At 38.6% G+C, this 19,497-nt stretch overlaps 1 long non-coding RNA gene across 3 annotated transcripts; it reads right to left on the minus strand.

Annotated features, from left to right (window-relative positions):
- Window positions 1–4,690: 4,690 nt before the first annotated feature.
- On the minus strand, window positions 4,691–12,487 carry LOC148737320 (uncharacterized). Of its 3 annotated transcripts, XR_015996247.1 has the most exons (4): window positions 11,790–12,094; window positions 8,835–10,269; window positions 7,076–7,206; window positions 4,691–5,088 (listed from the first exon to the last, which is right to left on the minus strand). It is a non-coding gene; the product is annotated as an uncharacterized LOC148737320 (long non-coding RNA). The 3 variants fall into 3 exon arrangements; XR_015996248.1 differs by lacking the exon at window positions 7,076–7,206 and having other exon boundaries at window positions 4,692–5,088; window positions 11,790–12,089; XR_015996246.1 differs by lacking the exons at window positions 4,691–5,088; window positions 7,076–7,206 and having other exon boundaries at window positions 8,619–10,269; window positions 11,790–12,487.
- Window positions 12,488–19,497: the final 7,010 nt, after the last annotated feature.

Genomic DNA, 19,497 nt, shown 5'->3' on the forward strand with positions numbered 1-19,497 from the left:
ACTCGCGTTTGGTTGGGAATTATATTGAAAATTAATCGCCTGGGAAGTTAGAGAAAAATATTTCTGCTCGCAGAAAATGTGGAGATAGCCAATGCACCAATAGAGTTTTCTTGGCTGGATGGTTTACCAATTTCTCTAGGGATATGGCTAAGCTGCTTTCCCTTCGTGCACGCAGTGAGCTCCGCCATAACGCCTAGCCTCACATTCGTATCCTAAAAGTACACCCACCTAATTGGAAATGGTTAAATCTGTGATGCAGCCAGGAATTCACATAACAGCCTTAATCGTAGAAAAGCCCGTAGGTGTGAGGTTTGTTTTCTTTGCGTTTCTTAGTTCGTGTCTTGTCGTGTCGCCTCTTTCGCTCGCTGCATGACTTCGCTGACTTCAACTGAAAACGCGATAGGTTGACTCCTCTTTTTCAGGATAATTTTGAAAGGATTATTCTTCGAATTATCATTTATTCTCGGAAAGAGGGTCAAACTTAAAGTGGTTTCTGTGAATGTGTGGATTGACTTTTCATATTGAACCCTTTAACTCTCAGAAGTGATTAACATGTGACTTCTCTCTATAATATCCTTCTTATCCAGCAAACAGGTGATGAGAGTACTCAAGCTTATCAGCTAGAAATTGTTAACTTAATCTGGCTCCAAATTCTCGGAACTTGTTTGCAAGGAAATGTGTAGCAGCTAGAGGGAAGAATTAACAATCAGGCCCCGGTTGTTTGAAGGTTGGATAGCGCTATCCACTCGATAAAACTTTATCCGGTGGATAACGCGATAGGTCTTTCTGTCACTTATCCGTGGGATAGTGATTTATCCGTGGGATAGCGATTTATCCGTGGGATAGCGATTTATCCGTGGGATAGTCATTTATCCGTGGGAGAGCAATTTATCCGTGGGATAGCAATTTATCCGTGGGATAGTGATTTATCCGTGGGATAGTGATTTATTCGTGGGATAGTGATTTATCCGTGGGATAGCGATTTATCCGTGGGATGGTGATTTATCCGTGGGATGGTGATTTATCCGTGGGATAGTGTTATCCTCCCTTTGAACAGGCGGGCCCAGATCTTGGCAGTTGAAGGGTTAACTAGGCTACTCAAAAGTTATTCAGACAGGCTTAGGAGAGTAAAATTGCAAAAAACACCGAGTTAATTTTTGTTTCAAAATTAGCAGTGATATTCTACAAAAAATAGCTGAAGCCTGCTTGCCTCCTTTCATAGAACGCGTACTCTTACAAAGTGGCATGATCCTAATAAAATTGTGTAGACCTACTGGTGTTCTTTTTTTGCTGAAAGTTGCACTGCCAAGCACATATAACTTTAAGGTAGATATATTCTGGTTCGAAAGGAAAACTTTATCCTTTCTCCTCTTTCTTTTCCTTTTGGCAGGAACCCGAAACTATCTTAGTGGCGGATTTAACAGCGATGAAATGCAAAGAACACATTCATTTGGTAACCAACCAAAATAGTTAATAAATCGACTCTGATATTAAAATTCTGTTGTTTTTCCTGGCTCATTTAAAAGGGTTATGATTGTAAGTCACACATCATCAATTACAAAAGTCTTCGTTTAAGAAACCTAACACATTTTAAGGTCTTTAAAAGAATAGCCATGTAAGCAGTTGCATTTAAAGTATCGTGAATATACAATGTAAGATATTGAGTCACAAAGGTTTTCTCCATATTAGGCACATTGTAAATTTCTCTTGTATCTAAACGCAGTCGATTCTATTCGTTACGCCCGTTTTATCATTCAACTGAAGAAATAACGTACGAATCGAGTACATGTATCACGTAAGGTTTGTGCTCCGGAGAACTGTGAAAAATATCGGCGAAATTCGCAGCACTGAATAACAAATTGGCGTTTTGGATAATAAATCTCGCAAAACTCGTAAAAAATACTCAGCGATACTACACAATATTTAATCCTTTGTCTACTTGGTGCAAGTGTTCAACGGGCGAGCGAGCGTTTGGTCAGTTTCCGTGTAATTTGAAATGTTTAACCGTCGGCCCGTTCTTTTAAAGCAGAGAAAATATGAAGAGAGGAGGGAAATATTACAGTGAAGGTGAAAGATAGGCAAGGAGAGGGGGGGGGGGGACGGGGTGGCTGGGGGAGGATTCGGTACCCTAAGAACATAACTTGCAATTCTCCTCGTCTTTGGCACTTCTTCTAAGTACGCCAATATAAAATGGTTTTGGATTAAGCTACATCTCACATGTGATGGAACACCATAAACGTGCCCATAAGTAATGACTGCGTTCTATGGCCTCAGTAGGGACCTTAAGATGTAGGACGGCGAGCGAGGACGCCAGCAAGGTTTGGACGGCAAACACCAGATCGAGGGCCCGTCTCGCTCGATGCACAAAAGGATTAAGATCCTGTGGACGTGGCAACTATTTTCATTGCAGAATTTTGGTTTTTTTCTTCAGCATAAACCCCTTTCCCATCGCTAATAGGGAACTCTCCTTAGATGTCGAAATGATATTTACCTGAATATTAGGGCTTTGCAACATGACGAAAATCTTATGACAGCAAATTCGTCATCTGCTTGTAAGTAAAGGTTTGTTTTCACGAACCTTGTTGTCTGCTTGTTTGTTGTCTTAGTTTTCCTGTGATACGGACAAGAGATGGGAGCAAAATAAGTTTAAAGGATAAACGAGAAGCCATAGTTTTTGCTAAGATAGTGGGGTCATAGATGATGAGGGCTTTTTGTCTGTTGTTTGATGTTAATCAATCTAAAAATCCCGAGTTTGCCTACGAAGGCTACGGAACGTTGGACTTTACTGAAATGGATGACACTGAGTGCAAAGCGGAATATCGTCTCAGAAAAGCTGACATTTCTGTGCTTGCCGGAGCTCTTGACATCCCTGAAACTTTAACCCACAAACAGGGATATGTGATTGATGACATAGAAGGTCTGTGCGTCTTGTTACGAAAGCTTAGTTACCCGCGCAGATGCTCAGATTTAATTCCCCGTTTTGGGCGGCCTGTACCAATACTAAGCATGATTTGTGTCGCGGTCACTGATCACATCTACACCATACACAGCCACCAATAACTGAGTGCAACCACTCTTTTCTGGACCCAACACCTCACCATGTGTTCGGAAATGCAGTTTTTGTCAAAGGTGCTACCTTAATAAAAGGTCTTTATTAAGATCATTGTGCAAACAGACGTACAACAATTAACATGAATAGAATTAATAAGGGAAAAGGAAAGCATTAATTACTTAATTAATTACTGAGATAATTGTTTCGGGTTTGTGGATGGTACAGTGCCGAGACCAGTTTGTCGGCCAGGTGAGATGCAAAGGATCGTTTACAATGAGTACAAGCGTGTGAACGGTCTAAAATTCCTGTCTGTTGTTCTGCCAAACGGAATCATTGCAAATCTCTTTGGACCAGTAAGTAAGTACACTATTTAATTTGTTTGTAAGCTGATGAGGTATGTGGCCAGGGTATACATAGGAGACCAAATGTTTTAAATTGTCCTCGGGCCCTTGTGCCATCCAACACAGCTAATGAGTAGCAACAGAAGGAGGAGGGGGATGGCGCATTTATTAATAAATGTTTGGTTTGTTAAAAAGAAAAAAAAAACTAGATGATGACCCATGTTCATCCCAGAACAGTGGTACATTCTTGATTTCTTGAGCATGAAAATAGTGCCAAGATTTAAGCCATCTTACCTTAATCCCAGTTTATAACTCCATTTGCAAAATGATTTTTTTTAACAGAAGTTACAAAACATGATGCATCAATGTTGGTCGAGTCTATCTTGCTGAATGATCTTGAGAGGCACAGTTTCTCTCCGACGGGCCAGGCGATGTGAATTTATGAGACCCAGGATGCCCTCATCGTGTGCACCCGTAGAGGCCATTTCAACGTGGAGTGCTGACAAATCAGGTGCAGGAATTTAATAAATCCACGAATATAGCTCGCTCCTCTGTGGAGTGGATTTTTGGGGACATTATTAACTATTTCAAAGTTTTAGATTTCAAGAAAGACTTGAAGTTTGGTCCGAGTTCTATTGGTAAAACGTAATTAATGTGGGCCTTACTCAGGAATATACCAAGTTGCCTTCATGATCATGGTAACACAACTGCTGATTATACCCAATTGGTGCCTTCCTGTTTGCAAGATTCCTTTGCTTTGTCTGCCGAAAAAAAGTCAGATTATTCTATTGTATTAGCTTTTCTGCAGGAAGCCATATTTGTTTCCACGGTAAGTCTCAAAAGCCTTCTGCAGATTTCCTTTTAATCGTTTCTCAAGTACTTTTAATGATGTTAAAAAAGACGATTTCATTTTTCTCTAAAGAAAGTGAAGGCACGTTTTCAGAAACAAATAAAAAAAATTAATTTTATCACAAGAAATGGAGATTTCATGGTTGATGTTACAACTTAATTAAAGAGTGTAACCCTGCCTGTTTTAAAATCACGGAAAAACTAAGACAGTAACAAAACACTAAAATACTTACGGTGATGGCTTTTTGTTGACTGGTTTAGGAACAAACTGAAATGGCATGGTACACAACAAAACAAATGCGATGGAAAACGTACGGAAACAATGACACCGTATCTCTCGCTTGCTTGTCAAATCTTCTTCATCAATCAATCAATCAATCAATCAATCATTTTATTTAGTAATGCAGGTTGTAAGGAAGGAGGCAGCCATAAGGCTGAAGTGGACCTACAACGAACTAATAAAATGTAAAACTAAAATAATTCATAAAGTCACCCTATGGTATTTAAATATTCAATATGATCATTGTAATAAAATTCATTAGCAAACAAGTCACGAATTAATTAAAAAACTTACATGCAATGTAATAAAACTTAAAAATATACAAAATCTCTGTCTTTCATAGCAATCATAGGCGCTTCAAAGGAGAAGCTATTTATGTTCTGTGAGAGCTTACGTAAAATATTTTTAAAACTGTCTTTTTGAATGTTCACATTAAAATTTGCCAGCCTAGCAATAAAATTCCAGATTACAGGTCCTCTGTATTGTGCTGATTCCTTTCCCACTTTGTAGTTCACTCTAGGGATTTCAACCTGTAACCCTCCTGTACGTGATGGTCTGTTGCGTAACTTCAAATTAAAAGGGGCATATAAGATTTTATCATTTAAAACATCGTGCATCAGAAGAAGAAGTCTTCTTTTATATATGTAAGAAATTGGCAACCAATTTAACTCTTCAAGACTTTTATCCTGGTGGATAACTCGTGCAGCTCTTGCAGGTCATTTCAATTTATAACATAACCAAAGTAAAGCTCGATCTGATTGGTCAATTTAGCGTCCCCCATTTGCCCATGGGTGTACGCTACTGACGCGAGCAAATGCAATGACTATTTTTCCGCGCGCGATTGTTTTTTCTGGTCGCGTAAGATTTGTTAAATAAAAGGGAACTCTTTAGCTACAATGTATCAATGTTATGTTATAAAACAAATGGTAAACACCACAGCGTACACTATTGAGTTATGGATGCACTTGGGAGGTTTGCTAAGCACTCAAGAAGCTAGAGTCGCTCTCGGCTATCGCCTCGAGCGACTCTTACGCTTCTTTCGTGCTTAGCAACCTCCCGCGTGTATCCATAACTCAATAGTGTATACTGTGGTGTTTACCATTTGTTAATTAGGTGTGTTTAGTTCACTCGATTTTTCTTTTTTTAAACAGTTTTTAGTTTTGTTCGATTGGGTTAGATTATTTAAGGCATTGAGACTGTACCTCATAATTTTGGCGAACGATCACGTTCGATCATAAAATTTCCAATCAATTCACAAACTTTTCGATCTGTGATTTCTGTCAAGACCTTCCTTGTTGTAGCTGAGATAAGTCGGCTGAAATGGTCACTTACATTCCAGTTGCGAGGAATCTTAGGAATGTAGCTCGAAATGACCGATGAACCCAAGTGGCCAAAACGAATGTTGTTATGGTTACTTTCAAAGCTTCAAAGTGAGAGTGATTTAGCACCTAGTGTTCTTCTCATTAACGAAAAACACTAAGACGAGAATCAAGGTCAAATTAAAGCGGGGGTAAACCTGAAAAAATGCCTATTTTTCAACCATTTTTCAAGGCTAGAATTTAATTGAAAACTTAGGCAAACTATATATCCCTCATAGCATTATCAATGTAATTCAGTCTAACGACTGCGATATTGATTTGTTAATAAACTATTATTAGTATCATTATTCGACACAATAACAATTTCACAATAAGTAAGCCTTTAACGATCGTGTTAGCATAAGTTTTGGTATAATTTAGCAAACTGAGCATACTCATTTAAGTTTAGCTTTGGCTCCATCACCTCTTTCTTGTATATGGAAATAAAAAGAACCTTTAGATGTCCTCGTGTGGTTTGCAAGCTACAGGAGTATTTTCTTTTTTTTTTTTTTGGTTTTGGTTTTGTTTTTTGTTTTTTGTTTTTTTTTTTTTCAGACAATTTAGTTTGATCAGCTGAGTTGATAATGTAAATTGGTAACCGTAAAGAATTAAAAAGCTGACGTTTCGAGCATTAGTCCTTCTTCAGAGTTAACACGAAAGGCTTCGACGATTGGCTAACGCCCAAAACGTCAGCTTGGTCACTCTTAACGGCATCCAAGTAACATCAACTCATCAGCGCTACAGTTTCTTTAGAAACTTACGCCCTTTATTCCTTAGTCTTATTTTTGCCTGCAAACAACCGGGGCTGGCGGTTTAATGTCCGCTGAAATGCAATAAACAGCGAAACTACGAGACGAAGAATTAGCTTTTTCCTTTCCAGACCTCTCATGGCATCGCCGCCTATTATTTTCACGGCTCTACCCCTTGGTGCTTCAAAGCGAACACGAAACCGTCAGCGACTCAGGTTCAGTTTTTTTTATCTGTATCAAGTTAAATTTTCCGCTGGAATATCTCCTATTCACTTAAGAGTGAAACGGAGAAACTGCTTATTATTTCTAATCTAAGAACCGTCTTTCTTCACGTTAAATGCTGATTGGTTTAATCGCTCAGCTAGCTTAAGATCATAAGTTCATATACTTTACCACAAGAGAGAATAACTTTGAATCACTTTCATCGATCTGTAACGAATGATTACCTTAACTTTAAAAGGATCACTGTCTCTTGCCTTTTACAACTTTTCCAAATAGGCTCTTCCATTTGCGATAAGGACATTATATGTGAAAAGTTTCAATTTGTTATTTGATGTAAACTGAACGATCATCTTCACTACAAAAAGAAAACATATTAAAAAGAAATTGAGCACTTTCAACACTCCTATTGGTAAGTAATTATTTTCCCTTTGGTTCTGAAGGAGAATCATAAATTCTAGACACTGTGATAATCAACTAAGCAGTTAAACAAAATCAGTTCCATACTCTCTCAAGCCTATGATGTATGATCAGTGCTTGCAAGTCGCAAACAAAATGACCCCACCCCCCCCCCCAAAGATCTCTGGTAGCACTATTGTTATTCCCCGACGAGAAACGAGCTTTCTATTCCGACAATCTGAAAATGAAGCCTTGAGCTGACAGGAAATAATCCGCTATGTGGACTACAGTGGTGTGTGTTGCCCAAAAAGACGCGGTGCCTAAGAAATTTGATCTAAAAACGGGTTCAAATAGGACCATTATGGTGTTAAGTTAGCTTTGGTTTTCAGGGAAGCCGCGAGAACTTAGATATTCCCATTATCAATCTTTAAACCCTTAAATCACACAGCAATCTTAGGCAGCATGTGGGGTTGATCAGACAACATTGTGCCCTAAACCAAGCATGTTTACATTCGCATGGAGGTTTTCGTTTTCACCGTCAGTCTTTGTATTTTATCAGACTCGTTCCCAGGATACTTGGTAGAAAACTAGTTGTCTTTCCTCACAGCTCAGTTGCTGTTGAAGAGCTTCCGTCGTCAATAAGTTTTAAGCGAATTAATATATATGACGAAAGTAGAAACAATCTCTATAGTTTTATCGTAACGAGGTGCCTTACCCGAGAACATTTCTAATTAATTTTTTTCCAAGGCAAATATCTGATCAGACACAGGCACGCGTGCACTAATCTGAACTCGCTCACGGTAGAGAAGAGACACGAAGAGACATGAGCAGATGCATACACAACACTTTTAAGTTTAAAAACTGCTGCATCGCCAACCTCACTGATCTGTCGGCTCAAGTTTAGTCTCCTTCGTAGGGTCGACATTAGATAACATAGGGTGAGGTAGACCCGAATGATTAGCATTTTCCGATCATGGTTGTGGCGTCATCCTCCGACCGCACTGTAAACTTCGGAAATTAACATGGCGGCGTAAGTGTGAAACTAGTAGTTCGTGTTGCGCACGATTGCAGGCTGTAAGCTTAGACTAGGCCACGCATCTTTTTAGTGTACGGAGTTGCAGACTAATAAGCAACTCGCTGGACAAGCAGAAGAATGTTTCCGGACCTTCTTACTTAAATGAAGGACTCTATGCTACCTCACCCGATGTTACTTTTCAGTACTACAGGACAATGTATAAGTACATAACATAGGGTGAGGATTAATCGTAATGATGTCTGAAGCAATACGATAAAACCAAGCCATACTCTTTTTTTTGCGTTGAAAGAGGGTGTTAGTAACGAAGTCCTTAAAAGTAACATATTGAAAGGAAGCAACTTTGAGCGAAGTCACATTTATTCATGATTATGTGCTTGGGCTATATGTGTACTTTAAAATCAACTACTATCCTTACTATCCCATCGAAAGCTAACATCAGAACCAATATAAAATAGAATTGCGAGTGTTGCAAGTATCTTTGAGGTTTACCGTTATACGCCATACGAAAAGCCAGCTATACATATAAAAAGGCTAAAATAAAGAAGAGTAACCTTTCCATCCCCTCGCCCCTCAGTCTTGATGGTTTCGCCAGTTAAACTTTAACTCCCCTCTTCCGCTGAGCCGCCTGTTCAAGCGGGAAAATCTGGCGAGAGAAAAAAATGTGGTATCTATGTCTGCAATGGAAGAAGCGAAAGAATCTTCTTTTTCCGTGGAAATTTCCGAAACATTTGGCTACGTTCAGTCTTTGGATCATGCCAAAAAGATGATTTCAAAATATGAAACGACGAACACCGTAAAAGTTTCCAGTTGCAAGGCTGACAAGGACTTTGGAAATCATGGTGTATACTATTGAAGTTAATCATTCACTAAAACAACTACACTTAACCAGGAACGTAATTCTTTCATACAGAAACGTACACTTCCATCTTCATTTAAGAATTTCATCATACACTCAATAGAATAGCTTCTGCTATTTGAACATACACAATCTTCATCATTAGTTTTGCTCTCATTCCTCAGTTGGTTTTATAACCAGCTGCATTTCATCTCTCTTTGTAAGTAAGTATGTGTGCATTCAGAATAAAACTAATAATCTCTTTGGACAATAAACTGCAGCATTTCAATTTGAAGCGCAGCCAGGATGAGACATTAAAATACACTAAAAACGTTCTTTCTCAGTATTTAATATTAAAATTTAAAACTCACTGCAGATTGAAAAAAAACAAAACAAAAAAAATTGAAAGCATCAAAATGATTGAGAGATGATATGGCAAAAGGAAATGTGAGGTCTGAGCAGATAATTTACATAGAGTTTCCTACTGAGACTGACCATGCACATCATCTTATGGGAGAGGTAAGATAATAGAAGGAGAGGGTATGAAGTCCACCTGCAACTGCCAGTACCAATCAATGTTTGGTTAATCAGCAAAAAAAATTACGCTTTCTTTCCGGTATTTAATAAGGTGTCTTGTTGGAGCTATGACACTTCTCTCTGTTTTAACTTAAGTATAACATGCCTTGAGAGAAATTAATATCTTAACACATGTTATTCTCATTTCATTCCAGGGAAGCAGCCTATCTCAGTCTGTAGATGACAGGATCATCAGACAAATTGAAAAGCTTGTCAATGAGGGAGTGAAAGACACCCATGAAATGCAGAGACACCTGACTGTCTACATACAAAATGAAATATTAGCAAAGAAATAAATCCAACCATCTCCCTCAAACCGTAGGTTTTATCCAAAGCTGAGTGATATAAGGAGCCACATGTAACAAGCTACCATAAAGCACAGATTCTCAAAAATTGATCAAGAGAATGTGGCAGAAAAAGTTATCCAGTGGAAAGCATCTAGCCTGGAGGACTTCATCTACTTCCAGCCATGTGGAGATGTCTCTTCAGCCACAACAGATGGAGAAGACCACACTACAGAACAGTATCCCAGCACCTTTCTGTTTGTCCATCAAAGTGCCTAGCAGCGCAGACTCCTGAAAAGATATGGCAACATTTGTCTACTGGATGCCACATACAAAACTACCCGTTACACTTTACCTCTGTTTTTCCTTGTGGTGTGCACAAATGTTGAGTACCAGGTAGTTAGATCATTTGTGGTGCAATTCAAACAGTATTCTGATAAAAATCAAACTGAGCTCAGTTGTCATTTGCTTTCGCAAATGCGAAACCTGATCAAAGTGTGGATGATGAAAGGTAGATATCTAAAATTTATCTAATTGAACTTTTCCAATGCCATCAGTTTTCAGAGTTTCAATTACAGTATTTGTGAGCTCCAATGAAGCATGCAACAGTATATTTGCTAACAATTTTTTGCCAAAACCTAAACAACAAATGAATTAACTGACTTGTGGAAAAAATTTAATTTGGCTGGGAAAATCTGATTTATCACTCACCATATTGTAAATGTTGAGATGACTTTAAAGTTTTGATGAGCCAACTGCACCATGTTATTTACAAAACAGTATGCAGTGTCATATATAATGTACATGCATGACATATTCTGCGATTGATGTGTTTTACAAGTAAGAGTTTCTATGTGTTTATTCAATGATGAAACAGGATCATATTCTTATGGAAGAACGTTATTATGTTGTAACAAGAATTTTCTCTTGAGCTGTTTATTTGGAATAAGGTTTGTTCTAGTCTGCATGCAGACATTTTTGTGTTTTCTTTCTTTCACTTTTTCCACACTAAGACATTTTGCCATTACAATCACAACAACAAATGGCACACATGAAGTACTTGTCACCTAGCTTCTTCACACCATTTTGTCCATAAGGTCTCATGTGTGGGATAAGTTGATTTTAAAAATATCGCACATCAGAAGGTTTCAGTTCTTATTATATGACTGAGAAAATTACTTCCTTATGATTGACTGATAGCAAGCAAAATTATCATTAATTCTTAATTTGAATTGCATTACAAATGAATGCAAGCATGTTTGTAATTTTCTCAGTCATATAATAAATGAGTAATCGTAACAGAAAGCTATAACGATTAAGGATTCAGTACACTACTTGCAATATTTTGAAAATTCTTTCAAATTGCACTCGCTTAAAAGCTCATGCAATTTTGAGAGAATATTTAAAATATCACTTGTAGTATAAATCATTAATTGCATTACTGTAATATTTACATTCATACAATGATCAATACAAAATCCATACCCCAGAGACATAACAATCATGCAGTAAGATTCAGGGTTGCCCAGAGGGCATACAATCAAGGTGAAGAGGCAATGATTTGATTAGTACATAACTTGCTCTGAATCTGTTGCTCCTAACCAATTTTTTAAAAAAATGTTCTTCAAGTAATTAATATTATTAAGATAAATGTAAGCTTGTTAAAATTAACGGAAGTTTTGGCATAGAAAAATAACACTAATATTGCATAAAGTTCCATCCCTTAAACAAAGAGGGCCAAAGAAAAGTGTATATGATAGACACTGAACTACATAACTTAGAATTCTCAAAATAATAACAATAATCCTCACCCTATGTTATGTACTGTCCTGTGCAAAAGGTCCAAATAACATCGGGTGAGGTAGCTCGAGAGTAGGTCGGCTCGTGGGTTCCTCCGGAAACATCCATCTGCTTGTCCCGCGAACTGCTGATTAGTCTACAAATGTAAACCAAAACGATGCGTGGCCTGGTCTGAGCTTACAGCCTACAATCGCCCGCAACATACTGGTTTCATGCTTACGTCGCCATGTTAATTTCCGAAGTTTACAGTGCGGTCGGGAGATGACGTCACTACGATGATCGGAAAATGCTAATCATTCGGATCTACTTCACCCTGTGTTATCTAATGCCGACCGTTTACCTTCGTGATTTTTTAATTTTCTTTCCGTTAAACTCGCAAGAGAAGGGATTTGAATTTTTTGTGGAACTGATTTGATCAACTCTATGTATTTGACTTTGGACAAACCCAATGTGAAATTTAGGAGGCTTAAACAGCACTTTGCTCGCGTCGTGACGTGCTGTATATGACATCAAGTGGTAGGAGAAATGGAGGTGATGTAGCATCTTGCTGTTTGAATGGCCCAGAAAGGTTATTGCTGTTTGTGATAGAGGGAAGGTAAGAGTGTTTGGCTTTGTTATCCGAATTTTGATGAAGTCTTAGTTGTGTGTCCTGCGGGAAGTCGAAAATGGCTAATTTCTTGCTCATCAGCAGATACGAAATATAGGTATTTCAAAACTAAATGGTGTAGACTGACTTGTGCTTCTTTCGTACATTTCTGGCTTTGAATAAAAAGTTAAATGTTCATTTACATCAGGTACAAAACACAAACTTCGTCCGCTAAATTTGAAAGTTTTTGCTGGCCGTCAAATTTCGGTCAAATTTACCAGAAAAACTAGGACCTGAGGGGGTGATGGGGAGTAGATCTTGTATCTCTTATACCCGGAACACTTGCCGAGCAAACTCTAGTATATTTATCCGTTAGTCCACCTAACCTATCTATGATGTAAGTATGGAATCATTTGGCCGACCCCAATCTTTGACCACCTGCCTGGTTTTCTCAGACAATGACTCTTAAGAGCTTGTCAATGATGTGTAAATCCTATTAACTGAAGTTCCTTGCTCTAGATAAAATCAATCCTTACATCCTGTCGTACAATTGTTTTCTTGATGTATTAAACAAAAAAACCTTGGTATTCGCTCTGACGACGAAGGGCTAACGTTCGAAGCGTCAGCTACGAAATTCTTTACGGTGGTCAATTGACTTTATCGTATCAGGTGATAACACCAAAATTACCTTATGACTCCCACCGACGCAGCACCACAGTTGCTTTAGAAACTTACCCCCTCTATTCATTAACCTTAATATCTGTTAGCATTCCTTATTTTAAAGTGGGAAATAAAAATTCCTTTAAATCTTGGTCAAGCATACAATTAACACCACCACCTGCCCATAAGTGCCACTTTGTGATGTTCCATTTAGTCAACCTTTTGACGGTTTAATTTCAAAAGCCAAAGAAGCCTGACGACAACGTTCGTCGTCGAACAAATGGTTCTTTGAAATACGTGACACCTCACTTTGCAAATGGTTGCGGTCAGATTTGTTTCGTTTAAATAAAATCCATCTTAATCGATGCAACAACCCAAATTACGCACAGGTATTTTGTGAAATGCTTAGTTACATGGGAGGTGGAATACGAGCAAAGAGCAAAATGTCCGCTCGTATTATTTGACTATCAAAATAAGGAATTCATTATTCCTGTGTTATTTCATTTTCCAATATTTTGGTTTCTAATTTCAAAATAAATCCCACAGGAGCAACAAACTAAATTAACTGAAATGGAACCATTGAGGAGGTCTTTATGATCAAAAAAATATTCTGAGGCACTTTAAAATTCTCTCTAGCCAAAAAAACCTAAAAGAAATCAAAGTTTTGATCGCTCATAGTTGTTTCGTTTATTTTCTTATTTTAGCCCTTCCTACAGCGTTATACTGACGCGTGTTTTGTTCATTCCTTTGCCTTTATATGGGTAAAATAGCGTAATAGTGGAATAATAAAACGGCTTGTCTTTAATAAATATATGTTATGAAACGTTTTGTTGTGTAGTATCCTTGAGTATTTTTACGAGTTGTGTGAAATTTATTATCCAAAATGCCAAATTGTTATTTCAGTGGGGGCGAATTTCTCGGATACTTTTTTACGGTTCCCTGGAGTACAAACATCGCGTGCATCTTTGTACTCGATTCGCGCGTTATCTACTCTACATCGTGCAGTTGGATAATAATAGGAGGGTAGTGAATAGATTCCACTGCGTTTGGATACAAGAGGAGTTTACAATGTGCTGAATCGATTGAGGAAACCTTTGTGACTCCAGATCTTATACTGCATATTCACGATACTTTAAAAGCAACTGCTTACATGGCATATTTTTTTCCTATATCGTAAATAGTGTTACGCGTTTCTTAAACCAAGACTTAAGATCGAGGTTTGGCCATCTCACCGCAAACGGCAAACCGCAGTTTGCCGTTAGCGGTTTTACGTTAACCGTCTGCCCATATTCGGGACTTAAGATTTGCAGATGGTAGCACTGATGAATTATGAGAAATTAGTACAAAAACAAGATTGCTGCTGCCCGAAGGTGATATGTGGATTTATGTGTTTGGTGGATTTTATTGATTACTTAATGAGAGCAGAACACTAACTCTTTCATCCTCTTTAAATTAGGCAAGACTACAAAGATCTGCAGTAAATGGTTTGAACCCGGGGGTAACATGTGAAGGTGTAGTCTGATCGTCCGGGTGAGTGTAGTCCTGAGAAGGACTGTTGTAGGTGGCAGTGACTGACGTTTCGACAACCTGTGCGGAAGTCATCATCAGAGTCAAGTGAGTGATTGTTGTCAGTAGAATGATTCAGTTCTACTGACAACAATCACTCACTTGACTCTGATGATGACTTCCGCACAGGTTGTCGAAACGTCAGTCACTGCCACCTACAACAGTCCTTCTCAGGACTACACTCACCCGGACGATCAGACTACACCTTCACACTACAAAGATCTGCCGGACATTATGCAGCTGGACGATAGTAGTTCTGAAGGTTCGTCGTCCAGCAATGAAGATCTCGATTTCTTATTTCTTGAAGCTGCTTTGTATGCTTGACCATCTGAACAGAGCCATTAAAGAAACAAAATAAGCATTCATACATTCATATATCATCGGAAATTGGCTTTTGTTTAATCTCAAAGCAATCCGACCGACAAAACAGTTTCAACAAAAAATAGCCGGCCGCCATGTTTGTTTTCATTCATTCGTTCACTTCTATTTTAGCTGAGAAATTGTCTTGAAAATTACATTTCTATGAAAAAGAATTCGATAACTAATAAGCGAAAGAGTTCTAAAAGGTATTGTTTCCTCTCAAACGTGGGATTGTGATGTTTTAGGGTGCAAAAAACCTTGCGGCAAATCACTTATCTCTAGAGCATGGTCCAGCCGTACAAACGTCAACGTAAAACTGCAAACCTGATGGCAAGGCATTGGTCACGTGACTTCTTGACGTTCGCGACTCGCGAGAAATGCCTAAAAACCTCGATCTTAAGGTCACTATATTGATGATATGTGACTTATAATCCTTACCCTTTTAAATGGGTCAGGAAAAACAACAGAATATTAATATCACATGTGTAAATTTATGAAACGATTTCTGTTCTTTGCCGATGTGTTCTTTGTGTTTTATCTCTGTTGTTTTTCTCTTACCGAGCTTGCAGTTTATGGACTGGAACTTGATGATGGAATTAAGAAAACGGTGCTTTCATGAAACATCGTCAACTCTTATAACTTGAATGATGATAAATTTTTAACATAACATTTTTTCTTGCTCCCACCTTTACTGAATAAAGCGATAATACAGTGGCCCCCCTCCCCCTATCAGTTTTGGGTTCCAGCTAAAGGGAAACGAAAGAGGAGAAGGATAAAGCTTTCCTTTCGAACCAGAATATATTTACCTCAAAAGTATATGTGCTTGGCAGTGCAACTTACGACAGAAAAAGAACACCAGTAGGTCTACACAATGTTATTAGGATCATGCCACTTTGTAGGTGTATGCGTTCTATCAAAGAGAGCAGGCCTTGGTAATTTTTTGTACATTATCACTGCTAACTATGAAACGAAAAATGAACTTAGCGTTTTTACAATTTTTCTGTCCTTAGCCTGAATAACTTTCGAGTAGCCTAGTTAACCCTTCAACTGCCAAGATCTGGGCCCGGTTGTTCAAAGGGTGGATAACACTATTCCACGGATGAATCGCTATCCCACCGATAAATCACTATCCCACCGATAAATCGCTATACCACGGATAAATCGCTATCCCACGGATCATGAAATCACTATCCCACGGATAAATCACTATCTCACGGATAAATCGCTATCCCACGGATAAATCGCTATCCCACGGATAAATCGCTATCCCACGGGTAAGTGATAGAAAAACCTATCGCGTTATCCACCGGGTAAAGTTTTATTCAGTGGATAGCGCTATCCAACCTTCGAGTAACCGGGGCCTTTTCGTAAAATTTGCCCCGTTTACGAGGGGTTTTTGACCTATTAATACTCTCGTACAATAGACTCGACTTGTGTTAAAGCAAAACGTGTAATCCAAAATTCTCTCTCATTCGTCTTACAACGGATGTGTAAAAAAAACTCTCGAAAAGGTGGGGCCCTAGTGTTGAATATGGGGATATCACGAAATAGAACGTCTAATCGGATCTCTCATTGTTCGTTGCTAAGTGATAATCAATCAAAGTTCGTTCAAGGTTACCTCAATCACTGGTGTTAATTAAGAAACTAAACATCTGTTCTATTCAAATTACGAAGTCTCCGACAGCCTGATTGTTAATTCTCCCCTATAGCTGCTACACATTTCCTTGCAAATAAGTTACGAGAATTTGGAGCTAGATCAAGACAACAATTTCTAGCTGATAAGCTTCAGTACTCTGATCACCTGTTTGCTGGATAATGGAAGGATATTATAGGGAGAAGTTACATGCTGATCACCTCTGAGAGTTAAAGGGTTCAATATGAAAAGTCAATCCACGCATTCACAGAAACCACTTTAAGTTGGACCTTCTTTCCGAGAATGAACAATAATTCGAAGAATATTCCATAAAGAGTCATCCTGAAAAACAAGGGTCTACTTATTGCGTTTACAGTTGAGCAGGCGAAGTCATGCGGCGTGGGAGAGAGGCGACACGACACTACACGGGATGAAACGATACGACACGACATGACATGAAACGAAACGACACGACCTAATAATCGCAAAGAAAAGAAAAAACATCCTCACACCTACAGGCTTTTCGACGATTAAAGCTGTTTACTAAATTCTTGGCTATGTATCACATTTAACAATTTGCATGTAGGTGTATGTACCCCTGCGAGTCTTGGTTTGCCAACATAACGAAGTTTTCAAGCCGATTTCAACGGTCGTTGTGTCGTGGTTAAAATGACGCGGATGTCTACCATCGTTTTAGCGTTTCATTGAGGACACGAAGATCATCATCATCACCATCATTTTATTTATTAATGTAGGTTAAATTAAGGCAGCCCACAGGGCTGATGTGGACCTACAATATAATAAAATTCTTATTATTTATTTAATCACTTTCACCAGAGTGTGGTGAGGGTCGCACAACAGAGTGAGGCTCCAAATCAAGTGCGCCCAATATCCCACCCATCCCACCCCAGGGGAGGACATCCATCACACAGTAATCTCGTGTGTGGGAAATTAACGTCTCCTACCCCAACCCTGCAGGAGACGGGACCTCCATTTATTCGTTCCTATCCGAGAAGACTAGAATATCTAACCATTTCTTGATGTTACAGAAAGGTAGCAAATTCTTTTCAATTATTTTAAGACCCTGAGTGTTGGTCCGGCCTGGGCTCGAACCCTCGACCTCCCGCACAATAGTCCAGCGGTCTATCCATTGAGCTAACCGTGAGGCGGTTTTCTAACCGGGAGGCGGTTAGAAAATATAGTACAAAGATTATTACAATACTACATTGATGAAAATATTTTAATGATACAATATAAAATATATAAAAGTAAATAAAAGAAATAATTCACTTATGAAGTTCTTTCATAATGACAGTCTTAATAATAGATAAAGTCATTGTCTTTATTCTTATCGCCTGGCGTCGATCGCAGGGCTGAGATTGTGTGGCTAGAGAATCAAAATGAAAGATCAACCTTTGCCCTTGAATTCTGCGGTGGATTTGTGGCCGTGGGCAAATTTTAGCTTGGGATTTTTTACTTCGTTCGGGAGGCTGTCCGGACAGAAGTGTTTAGCTTTGTCTTCTCTTTAAGAAGAGAAAACCAGGATTAAAGAAACCGCTTAAATCAAGTTAAATCGGTAAAATATCGACACCAGGAGCAAACAACACACGTAGAGATAAGGTAAGCCATTTTTATTTAATATTTTCACTTTTAACTATCTCTATACATATCTTGTAGAAAATCCCATACAAATCCTTATAAACTGATATGCAAACTGTGTTCCTTGTGTGGTTCTTAAAGAGAGCTTGGGCTGCCTGTTGTGACGGCAAGAGAAACTTTGTACTTGCTGCCTCGAAAGAGTCCTGCAGTGGATTAAAACCCGGCAATGGGTTCAAGATCCCCTTACTTCAAGTATTGTCTGCCTCAAGGAATTTGCCAGAGCAACCAGTCAAGGTGCATAGCATGTGCTTGATCACGTGATGGATATAATACTTAAAATGAGAATTTATCTGTGCCTAAACTATCCCTGGTAAACGCTTCGACGTTGAGCGTCTTTTTCCGTTATAGAACAAGTTGAAACTTTACATTCGCAAATTAAAGATTTTCGCTTATAGCAACAGAACCTTGTCGTTTGTTTACTAATGCGGTGTAATGAGTTCCAGCGCCATAAAGCAAGCTTTATACTAACGGTTGTTTCATTTTAAAGCTGTCGACATTTTTCTTTACAAGACTTCTAAAATAACGAACTGGAGGCCCCTGCTAAAAGAAGCTTTTCTGGATGAGACTCACTTTCCAAAAGTAAAATAAACCATTACCTTTTTCAGTATCAAATAAGGGAAGATTATCACCACAACCTTGAAAATTCGTAGATGAAAAACAGTTACGAAGATACATTTAAAAATGAACTGACGGTTCGAATGGTCTGTTTTATTTACCCTACTTTCTAAGCGCGTGGTCGACTGATCAGTGCATGGCAAGGAGGTTGAGCCTATCATAAGCAGGCTCCAAACCAAAAGCTTTAAAATGCATGACATTTAGTTGAATTTCATAACAAGTTAATCAATAGAAAAAACCTCTGCTTTGCTTTTAGGATGAACTAAGTGCCGGAGGTTATTTTGAAGAGTAAATTTTGTTTGCGTTTCCTCCAGGGGAGCGCGTATCGCAAATGACATGTGTTCGATAAAACAGATCTCACTGTGACCCGGTGCTGAGCCCGCTGAATTCTAGACGTTATTGCAGTCAATCATTCTTCCAGGGTGGCAAAAAGCACTTCGGCATTTTATGCGAATGAAGTTCATTAGAATCCCGTGTTAGAAGCCTAGATGAAATGTCTGGAATTTTTATCGGAAAATAGTAGGCAAGTAAAAAAGGTAGCCATTTCAGTTTCTGAGTTTCTGAGTTGGTTTTTGACATGGAGAGGGCTGTTGCTTTCCTTTTGATCCGTTGATCGAGTTCGTCAAAATCTTGTGACCAT

Source organism: Stylophora pistillata, chromosome 2 (assembly GCF_964205215.1).
Source record: "Stylophora pistillata chromosome 2, jaStyPist1.2, whole genome shotgun sequence".
NCBI lineage: Eukaryota > Metazoa > Cnidaria > Anthozoa > Scleractinia > Pocilloporidae > Stylophora > Stylophora pistillata.